The following is a 12200-nucleotide window of genomic DNA, read 5'->3' as shown; positions in this document are numbered from 1 at the left end:
CTCTTTTTGGAGTCCCCTTGCTGTGTCTTATGTGACGTTGGCATCGTCAATTCCAGGTGGGTTGGGTCGCTCCCCCCCCGTAGAATTTTTAACTGCATCTAGCCTAGGCAATACTTTGGGCGTAGTAGCCCAGCTGCGAAGCAAGCTGCACCGCCTGTGTATCTAATAAGAATTTTTAAATGCATCTAGCCTAGGCAGACTGTGGGGACCCCCAACCAACCCCAGACGCTCAGTCCCCCTACCGCCCCCCTTTCCTTGACAATACAATAATGTAACTCTTACAACTGGATGGGTGAGGATCGGTCACAGCTTTATTAACTCTTTATACTCATTCCATTAGAAAGGCATTTTATTTCTAAAATAATTCAGCTTGTTGCAGCATGCCCTGGGTCTCCACTCCGGCAACTTGGCCAACAAGTGTAACTCTCCAACATGTCCTTTCTATTTCCAGGCCACGGAGGATCCTGCGTACTCGTATGCAGGACTCTGACCCCCACCCATCACTCTTAATGCTTGTTCCACTCCGTCCTGGAGTCCTGACAGGAATATGTCCAGTCCAATATCCATTAAGTGAACACCGTCGGGCCGTATGAGTCCTGCTTTATCTCCTTCCAGTTGTCGGTGTCGTACCACTACACCGCCTCTGTCTCTTCTAAATTTTGCCATCCGAATATTTATTACCCGCCTTGTCCGTTCGATGGCCGTGATGTCTTGCGCACCTTGCCATACCACTATCGGCACAATCTCTGACCATACTATAGCTAGTTTTGTGAAAAATTCTCTGAAGCGCTCAGTGTCTAGTTTCATTATTGCCATTAGTTATGCGCTCTTGTGATGACCTAGGTTGTTTCCCCCGGCCTGTATAACTAAGATGACCGGACATCTTGCCTCTCTCCCTACCTTGATTACCTCCATTAGTACCTGTGGCCATAGCAGGCCTCTAATACCTCTCCAGTTGAAATATGTGTTATGAAACTCTAATTTCCTTCCGCCTAGGCGGACTTCGCCCTTTAATCTGCCCAATATATATACGAGTGGCCTATCACCCACACTGTTGGCTTAGCGTCACCTGTAAAAGAAACAAACCACGTTAGGATAACAAGTCCGGTCTTATGTATCTTGCCAAACACGTGGATCGCCATCTCCCTATCCTCTGAACTTCCATTTCTGACAGTCCTGCTCTTGCTGCTTCCGTGGCCGCGCCTATGCGGAATGAGTGTGTCCCGTAATCTATGGGGTGGTTCCCTGCCGATGTTATGCATTTATTAAATATAGCTTGGAACTGGTATCTTGATAATGGCGTCCCATCAATGTGTGATAGGAAGAAATTTCTTTGTGATCTTATGGTTATATATGTTTTTACTATTGTTACCCGACTCAGTGTACCGTTTGTGGGTTGTAGAAGTACCCAAGTGCCCCTGCCCGCTGGAACCGTTTTCGATTTGTGTATGCGTAGACGTATTGCATTATTGGCTATGACTACGTCCTGGTGTAATAAGCCTCCACTGGTGCTAATTTTGGATTGAGGGACTAATTCGCTTATGCATAGCGCCCCGAAGAAGGCGATCACAAATGCAGTAGACAGTAGTGTTGCTTCAAATTGTGAGTGTCATGTTAATGGTGTTAGGGATATGATGTGAGAAATCAGTTTTAGTGACACGGGACGGGATGTCTACACTCCTGACTTGGCTGACCCCTTTTCCACCCTTTTATGGATTGTCTGATGATGAATCTTTGTCACATCTCCCCAATTCAGTAGTTGGAAGTGAAATGCTACTCCGGTCAGACACCGCTGCGCTGACACCCCTGATATGCCCCTCATCATTAGCTGGTAGAGAAATTCTATGGTGACTTGTGATCTGGCTTGTTCACATTGGTCAACCCGTCTGCCTGCTACTAGTCGTGTCCACTCTTCCCATGCCTTACCGTATGCTTGCCACGCCGATGGGGCAACTGACGCTCTGATTAATGGCATCAACAATTCGCCACTAGATCCCATAGGGAAGGTGGGCAACTGTTGTCCCGATGGGTGGGCGTTGTGGAAGAGCTCTGTGAAAATCTGCCAATTGAATTGTTATAAAGCGTTAGCAGCAGCTTTAGACCCCTCAGCATAGAGGCTAGCGCGGACCCATACATTGTGTTTTAGGCACAGGAATGCTAGCCTGGGTAGTAGGCCTAGCACTGGGAGAGACGATGATGCCATCTTATTAATGCAGTGCGCTAGGCTGGTGTTTTTTGTTATGAAGCGTATATTTTTGTAAGCCAGGAGCGCGCCCCATATTTCTATTGCTACCACTATTGGGAAGAAAAATTATTTTCAGGGCTATATGCAGCTAAAAATTATTATTAATTGAAAAGCTGGTGGAGCTTGGTATAGATGGCCTAATACAATGAGTCCCACACACTGCTAGAAGGCCAAATATTTTTTCAGAGTTAGATGCAGAAAAAAATTATATTCAGTTTGCAACCTGATGGAGGTCAGTATAGATGGACTAATAGAACAAGTCTCACACACAGCTAGAAGCCCAAATATTTTTTCAGAGGTAGATGCAGAAAAAAATTATATTCAGTTTGCAACCTGATGGAGGTCAGTATAGATGGACTAATAGAACAAGTCCCACACACTGCTAGAAGGCCAAATATTTTTTCAGAGCTAGATGCAAATAAAAATTATTTTTAATTTGCAACCTGATGGAGGTCAGTATAGATGGACTAATAGAACAAGTCCCACACACAGCTAGAAGCCCAAATATTTTTTCAGAGGTAGATGCAGAAAAAAATTATATTCAGTTTGCAACCTGATGGAGGTCAGTATAGATGGACTAATAGAACAAGTCCCACACACAGCTAGAAGCCCAAATATTTTTTCAGAGGTAGATGCAGAAAAAAATTATATTCAGTTTGCAACCTGATGGAGGTCAGTATAGATGGACTAATAGAAAAAGTCCCACACACAGCTAGAAGGCCAAATATTTTTTCAGAGCTAGATGCAGACAAAAAATTATTTTGAATTTGCAACCTGATGGAGGTCAGTATAGATGGACTAATAGAACAAGTCCCACACACTGCTAGAAGGCCAAATATTTTTTCAGAGGTAGATGCAGAAAAAAATTATATTCAGTTTGCAACCTGATGGAGGTCAGTATAGATGGACTAATAGAACAAGTTCCACACACTGCTAGAAGGCCAAATATTTTTTCAGAGCTAGATGCAGAAAAATATTATATTCAATTTGCAACCTGATGGAGGTCAGTATAGATGGACTAATAGAACAAGTCCCACACACAGCTAGAAGCCCAAATGTTTTTTCAGAGGTAGATGCAGAAAAAAATTATTTTGAATTTGCAACCTGATGGAGGTCAGTATAGATGGACTAATAGAACAAGTCCCACACACTGCTAGAAGGCCAAATATATTTTCAGAGCTAGATGCAGAAAAATATTATATTCAATTTGCAACCTGATGGAGGTCAGTATAGATGGACTAATAGAACAAGACCCACACACAGCTAGAAGCTCAAATATTTTTTCAGAGGTAGATGCAGAAAAAAATTATATTCAGTTTGCAACCTGATGGAGGTCAGTATAGATGGACTAATAGAACAAGTCTCACACACTGCTAGAAGGCATAATATTTTTTCAGAGCTAGATGCAGACAAAAAAATATTTTGAATTTGCAACCTGATGGAGGTCAGTATAGATGGACTAATAGAACAAGTCCCACACACTGCTAGAAGGTCAAATATTTTTTCAGACCTAGATGCAGAAAAATATTATATTCAATTTGCAACCTGATGGAGGTCAGTATAGATGGACTAATAGAACAAGTCCCACACACAGCTAGAAGCCCAAATATTTTTTCAGAGGTAGATGCAGAAAAAAATTATATTCAGTTTGCAACCTTATGGAGGTCAGTATAGATGGACTAATAGAACAAGTCCCACACACTGCTAGAAGGCCAAATATTTTTTCAGAGGTAAAAGCAGAAAAAAATTATATTCAGTTTGCAACCTGATGGAGGTCAGTATAGATGGACTAATAGAACAAGTCCCACACACAGCTAGAAGCCCAAATATTTTTTCAGAGGTAGATGCAGAAAAAAATTATATTCAGTTTGCAACCTTATGGAGGTCAGTATAGATGGACTAATAGAACAAGTCCCACACACTGCTAGAAGGCCAAATATTTTTTCAGAGCTAGATGCAGACAAAAAATTATTTTGAATTTGCAGCCTGATGGAGGTCAGTATAGATGGACTAATAGAACAAGTCCCACACACTGCTAGAAGCCCAAATGTTTTTTCACAGCTAGATGCAGAAAAATATTATATTCAATTTGCAACCTGATGGAGGTCAGTATAGATGGACTAATAGAACAAGTCCCACACACAGCTAGAAGGCCAAATATTTTTTCAGAGCTAGATGCAGATAAAAAATTATTTTGAATTTGCAACCTGATGGAGGTCAGTATAGATGGACTAATAGAACAAGTCCCACACACTGCTAGAAGGCCAAATATTTTTTCAGAGCTAGATGTAGATAAAAATATTTTTAATTTGCAACCTGATGGAGGTCAGTATAGATGGACTAATAGAACAAGTCCCACAGACTGCTAGAAGGCCAAATATTTTTTCAGAGCTAGATGCAGACAAAAAATTATTTTGAATTTGCAACCTGATGGAGGTCAGTATAGATGGACTAATAGAACAAGTTCCACACACAGCTAGAAGGCCAAATAGTTTTTCAGAGCTAGATGCAGACAAAAAATTATTTTGAATTTGCAACCTGATTGAGGTCAGTATAGATGGACTAATAGAACAAGTCTCACACACTGCTAGAAGGCGAAATATTTTTTCAGAGCTAGATGCAGATAAAAATAATTTTTAATTTGCAACCTGATGGAGGTCAGCATAGATGGACTAATAGAACAAGTCCCACACACTGCTAGAAGGCCAAATATTTTTTCAGAGCTAGATGCAGAAAAATATTATATTCAATTTGCAACCTGATGGAGGTCAGTATAGATGGACTAATAGAACAAGTCCCACACACAGCTAGAAGGCCAAATATTTTTTCAGAGCTAGATGCAGAAAAAAATTATATTCAATTTGCAACCTTATGGAGGTCAGTATAGATGGACTAATAGAACAAGTCCCACACACAGCTAGAAGCCCAAATATTTTTTCAGAGCTAGATGCAGAAAAAAATTATATTCAGTTTGCAACCTGATGGAGGTCAGTATAGATGGACTAATAGTACAAGTCCCACACACAGCTAGAAGCCCAAATATTTTTTCAGAGGTAGATGCAGAAAAAAATTATATTCAGTTTGCAACCTGATGGAGGTCAGTATAGATGGACTAATAGAACAAGTCCCACACACAGCTAGAAGGCCAAATATTTTTTCAGAGCTAGATGCAGAAAAAAATGATATTCAATTTGCAACCTTATGGAGGTCAGTATAGATGGACTAATAAAACAAGTCCCACACACTGCTAGAAGGCCAAATATTTTTTCAGAGCTAGATAGAGACAAAAAATTATTTTGAATTTGCAACCTGATGGAGGTCAGTATAGATGGACTAATAGAACAAGTCCCACAAACTGCTAGAAGGCCAAATATTTTTTCAGAGCTAGATGCAGAAAAATACTATATTCAATTTGCAACCTGATGGAGGTCAGTATAGATGGACTAATAGAACAAGTCCCACACACTGCTAAAAGCCCAAATATTTTTTCAGAACTAGATTGAGAAAAATATTATATTCAATTTGCAACCTGATGTAGGTCAGTATAGATGGACTAATAGAACAAGTCTCACACACAGCTAGAAGCCCAAATATTTTTTCAGAGCTAGATGCAGATAAAAATTATTTTTAATTTGCAACCTGATGGAGGTCAGTATAGATGGACTAACAGAACAAGTCCCAAACACTGCTAGAAGGCCAAATATTTTTTCAGAGCTAGATGCAGAAAAAAATTATATTCAATTTGCAACCTTATGGAGGTCAGTATAGATGAACTAATAGAACAAGTCCCACACACTGCTAGAAGGCCAAATATTTTTTCAGCGCTAGATGCAGACAAAAAATTATTTTTAATTTGCAACCTGATGGAGGTCAGTATAGATGGACTAATAGAACAAGTCTCACACACTGCTAGAAGGCCAAATATTTTTTCAGAGCTAGATGCAGATAAAAATTATTTTTAATTTGCAACCTGATGGAGGTCAGTATAGATGGACTAATAGAACAAGTCTCACACACTGCTAGAAGACCAAATATTTTTTCAGAGCTAGATGCAGAAAAATATTATATTCAATTTGCAACCTGATGGAGGTCAGTATAGATGGACTAATAGAACAAGTCCCACACACAGCTAGAAGCCCAAATGTTTTTTCAGAGGTAGATGCAGAAAAAAATTATTTTGAATTTGCAACCTGATGGAGGTCAGTATAGATGGACTAATAGAACAAGTCCCACACACTGTTAGAAGGCCAAATATTTTTTCAGAGCTAGATGCAGATAAAAATTATTTTTAATTTGCCACCTCATGGAGGTCAGTATAGATGGACTAATAGAACAAGTCCCACACACAGCTAGAAGCCCAAATATTTTTTCAGAGGTAGATGCAGAAAAAAATTATATTCAGTTTGCAACCTGATGGAGGTCAGTATAGATGGACTAATAGAACAAGTCCCACACACAGCTAGAAGGCCAAATATTTTTTCAGAGCTAGATGCAGAAAAAAATGATATTTAATTTGCAACCTTATGGAGGTCAGTATAGATGGACTAATAAAACAAGTGTTATGTTCTGCTACCAGAGCTAAGGAAAGAGAGGAGATCTGTCCCTACGATAGAACTCAGCTTAATCCCTACGATGTAACAGGGGACCTGATCCTGCGATCAGACCTGCTAAAGTCCTAAGCTAGTCTGTACGGAGACCTATAGATGTGGGGAGGGAATCCCTACAAGTACTAAGGACTGGGAGGAATATGGGACACCTCCTAACAGAAATAGTAGCAGACAGACGAACAAACAAAATACATAGAACATAGAGGTCAGTAGACCAAGCAAACTAACAGAGTTAGATACAGAGCACAGGCTAGCTAGAAAGTAGATATACAATGCAGTCCAGCAAAGCCAGAAGGGCGGAGCAGGATTAAATAGGCCAACAAGGTCATGTGACCAGCAAAGGAAAAAAAACCTAACAGCAAGGTTCTAACAGTACCCCCCCTTCTAAGAGGATCCTCCGGATCCCCTAGGACCAGGCTTATCAGGAAATCTCCTGTGAAACGCTCTGATAAGTCTGGACGCGGAAACATCATCTGACCTCACCCAAGAGTTATCCTCGGGTCCGAAACCTTTCCAGGCCACAAGATACTGCAAACTACCTCTATACCGTCTAGAGTCAAGGATGCGAGAAATTTCATATTCCCCGTCCTCCACCACCGGAGGAACAGAGGCAGAGGCGTCACCATCCGACACAACAGCTTTTTTTAACAGAGAGACATGAAAGACCGGATTAATTCTCCAGGAGGTAGGAACCTCCAACCTAACAGCAGATTGGTTGACAACCTGAAGCACCTTAAAGGGCCCTACAAACTTGGGACCCAATTTCTTAGAAGGAATCCTCAACCGCAGATTCCTAGAGGACAACCAAACCATGTCACCAACAGCGAACAAAACCTCCTGTCGTTTCCTATCAAAGTAGTCTTTAGATTTTCTGTTGGCCTCCTGAAGATTACTACGCACATCCGTCCAAACTCTTTCCAAATCACCGGAAAAATTCTCCTCCTCAGGCACGGCAGATCCCAACTTGGAGAACGACCCAAACGACGGATGTCTCCCAGAACAACAAAAAAAAGGCGAACAACCAGCAGAAGAAGATGTATGATTGTTCAGAGCAAATTCGGCAAGTGGCAGAAACTCAGACCACCCCTCTTGATTGTCTGCCACAAAACAACGCAAGAACTGCTCAACATCCTGGTTTTTCCTTTCTGTCTGGCCATTAGATTCAGGATGATATCCGGACGAAAATGACAAATGAATTCCCAACCTGTCACAAAAGGCACGCCAAAAACGAGCCACGAACTGAGGACCCCTATCAGAAACAATGTCAGTAGGAACGCCATGAAGTCTGACAATTTCCTTGACAAAGGCCTTAGCGAGAGTTTTAGCGCAGGGCAGTTTGACGAAGGGAACCAAGTGACACATCTTGCTAAAACGGTCCACGACCACCCAGATGACAGTAAAACCCTCAGAGGGGGGAAGGTCAGTTATAAAGTCCATAGCCAAATGTGTCCAAGGAGCACTGGGGACCTCCAAAGGACAAAGCAACCCTGCAGCAGGAGTATGTGAGGACTTAGATCTAGCACATATAGTACATTGGCGCACCCACTTAATGACTTCCTTCTGCCATCCAGGCCACCAAAAACTGCGACCCACCAGTCTCTTGGTCTCAGAGATTCCGGGATGACCTGCCAACCGAGATTCGTGACACTCAACAAACAAATCTCTCCTAAAGGTCCCAGGCACAAACAACCTCCCATGAGGAGTGTTAGATGGGGCATTCTCCTGAGCTTTAAGAATCTCATCTTCCAAAACGGAGTCTAAAGCAGCTATCACAACACCTTCTTGTAAAATGTTTTCCTCTTTCTCAGCACCGACTATGGGAGAAAAACTGCGAGACAAGGCATCCGCCTTAACATTCTTAGTACCAGGGATGTAAGTAACGGAGAAATTAAACCGCGAGAAAAACAGTGCCCACCTAGCCTGACGGGCATTCAGGCGCTTGGCAGCATCAAGATATATCAGATTTTTATGATCCGTAAGAACCTGAACGGGAAATTCCGCACCTTCCAAGAAGTGGCGCCAGTGTTCAAATGCGAGTTTAATAGCCAATAATTCCCGATTACCAATATCGTAATTCAATTCAGTCTCCGAAAAATTTTTTGAAAAAAAGGCACAGGGATGTAATCCATCCCCGTTATCCTGAGACAATACTGCGCCAACCCCCACAGAGGAAGCATCAACCTCAACCAAAAACGGCCTAGTAACATCAGGCTGCATAAGGATGGGAGCAGAGGTGAACCTCTCCTTGAGATACACAAAAGCTTCAATGGCCTCAGAAGACCACTGAACCGCATCAGCACCTTTCCTGGTGAGATCAGTCAGAGGTTTGACAATACTAGAAATTTTTTTTATGAATTTTCTATAGTAATTGGCGAAACCCAAAAACCTCTGTATCGATTTCAAACCAATAGGCCTAGGCCATTCCTGCACAGCCTGAACCTTAACCGGATCCATCTCAAAACCTTTGCTGGAGATAATGTAGCCCAAAAAACTAATTCTCTGTACAGCGAACTCACATTTCTCCAGCTTAGCAAAAAGCGAATTGTCCATTAATAACTGTAATACCTCACGCACGCTCCGCCAATGAGACTCCAGATCTGGCGAATAAATCAAAATGTCATCCAAATACACAACCACATTTTTACCGATCAAAGGTCTAAGGATGTCATTAATCAGATTCTGAAAAAATGCAGGAGCATTAGTAAGACCAAAAGGCATAACCAGATTCTCAAAATGACCCACAGGAGTGTTAAAAGCAGTCTTCCATTCATCACCCTCCTTCATGCGCAACAGATTGTATGCCCCCTTAAGGTCAATTTTAGAGAACCACTTGGCCCCCAATAACTGGTTAAACAGATCAGGAATCAATGGCAGTGGGTAAGGATTGCGTACCGTAATTTTGTTAATCTCACGAAAATCCAGACAAGGACGTAAACCGCCGTCCTTTTTTTTACAAAAAAAAATCCAACCGCCACAGGAGACTTAGAGGGCCTAATGTGACCGGCGGCCAAACTTGTCTGTATGTATTCCTCCAAAGCCTTCCTCTCAGGAATAGTAAGGTTAAATAAACGACTTTTAGGAAGAGTCGCTCCAGGGACAAATTCAATAGAACAATCATAGTCTCTATGGGGAGGCAAAACCTGCGATTCTTTCTCAGAAAAAACTCTCCAAAAATCCTGAATAGGAACAGGCAATTCTCCCCTATCCAAAGCTGCAATACGCCCGTTACAACACTTGTCATAACATTTATGGCTCCAGGATTTAATTTCACTGGTAGACCAATCCAGTACAGGATTGTGAAATTTTAACCAGGGCAAACCCAATATTACTGGAGAAGGCAAGTTATTCAACACTACCAAATCCAATTTCTCATGGTGAACACCATTAATAGTGAGAGGAAATTCACTGACCTTGAGAGTAATATTCTTCAAAGGGGAGCCATCCACAGAAACCACAGCAATGGGGGATGATAAAGGTTCAGGTTTTAAATTGAGTTTTTCCACGAATCCCCCATCAATTACATTCAGTGTAGACCCGCAATCAACAAATACCCGAAATTCCATTAATTTTTCCTGAGCAATCGTGGAAGCAGCTAAAAATATACCCTTGGAATTTAAACAGGCAATACGGGCGTGACTGACCATTTTTTTTTCTTTCTTCATACGAAGCTCACAGCCTTTAATCAAATGACCAGATTTTCCGCAATAGAAACACAAGCCTTGCGAAAAACGACGGTCTTTTTCTTGAGAGCGAGGTGCCACCGATCCAATCTCCATCGGTTCACCACTGTTAATACACACATTATCATAACCAGAAACTGATATAGCAGAGGATTTGCTCTCATTAACCCTAGCACGCAGTCTTCTATCCACCCGTATAGCTAATTGCATAGCCTGTTGCAAATCCTCAGGTGTAGGATAAGCAATTAGCAGGTCTTTAACCCTTTCACTGAGCCCAGCAAGAAATAGACTTTTCAGAGCAGAATCGTTCCACCCTGTTTGAGTCGACCAACGACGGAAATGAGTACAATATTTTTCAACATTACCTGATCCTTGTTTTAAACGTCTCAACTCAGTCTCAGCTGATGCGACACGGTCAGGATCATCATATAATAGTCCCAAAGCAGAAAAAAAACTATCCACTGATCTGAAGCATGAATCACTAGGTTGCAAAGAAAAGGCCCACTCCTGAGGCTCTTTGCGCAAAAGTGACATTATGAACCCTACGCGCTGGGATTCATCCCCAGAGGACTTAGGTCTCAAACAAAAATACAATAAGCAAGCATTTTTAAATGAAAAAAATTCTCGGTGTTCACCAAAAAATAAATCCGGCAAACATACCTTAGGCTCCAAGAAATGTGCTCCAGAACAGTTACTCACGTGCTGACGGAGCTCGGCCACCTCCAGAGAGAGTCCCTGCAGGCGATGAACCAAATCCTGAACCGACACCATGATGGAACAGAAAAATCTTTCCTTAGAGAATTTGCTGGCTGGACTTACTGTTATGTTCTGCTACCAGAGCTAAGGAAAGAGAGGAGATCTGTCCCTACGATAGAACTCAGCTTAATCCCTACGATGTAACAGGGGACCTGATCCTGCGATCAGACCTGCTAAAGTCCTAAGCTAGTCTGTACGGAGACCTATAGATGTGGGGAGGGAATCCCTACAAGTACTAAGGACTGGGAGGAATATGGGACACCTCCTAACAGAAATAGTAGCAGACAGACGAACAAACAAAATACATAGAACATAGAGGTCAGTAGACCAAGCAAACTAACAGAGTTAGATACAGAGCACAGGCTAGCTAGAAAGTAGATATACAATGCAGTCCAGCAAAGCCAGAAGGGCGGAGCAGGATTAAATAGGCCAACAAGGTCATGTGACCAGCAAAGGAAAAAAAACCTAACAGCAAGGTTCTAACAACAAGTCCAACACACTGCTAGAAGGCCAAATATTTTTTCAGAGCTAGATGCAGACAAAAAATTATTTTGAATTTGCAACCTGATGGAGGTCAGTATAGATGGACTAATAGAACAAGTGCCACAAACTGCTAGAAGGCCAAATATTTTTTCAGAGCTAGATGCAGAAAAATACTATATTCAATTTGCAACCTGATGGAGGTCAGTATAGATGGACTAATAGAACAAGTCCCACACACTGCTAGAAGGCCAAATATTTTTTCAGAACTAGATTGAGAAAAATATTATATTCAATTTGCCACCTGATGGAGGTCAGTATAGATGGACTAATAGAACAAGTCTCACACACTGCTAGAAGGCCAAATATTTTTTCAGAGCTAGATGCAGATAAAAATTATTTTTAATTTGCAACCTGATGGAGGTCAGTATA

The sequence above is a fragment of the Phyllobates terribilis genome, unplaced genomic scaffold (assembly GCF_046119375.1).
Source record: "Phyllobates terribilis strain yellow unplaced genomic scaffold, ASM4611937v1 Scaffold_12__6_contigs__length_324123572, whole genome shotgun sequence".
NCBI classification, from domain to species: domain Eukaryota; kingdom Metazoa; phylum Chordata; class Amphibia; order Anura; family Dendrobatidae; genus Phyllobates; species Phyllobates terribilis.
The sequence above is the reverse complement of the archived record's forward strand: the minus strand, read 5'-3'. Positions refer to the sequence as shown.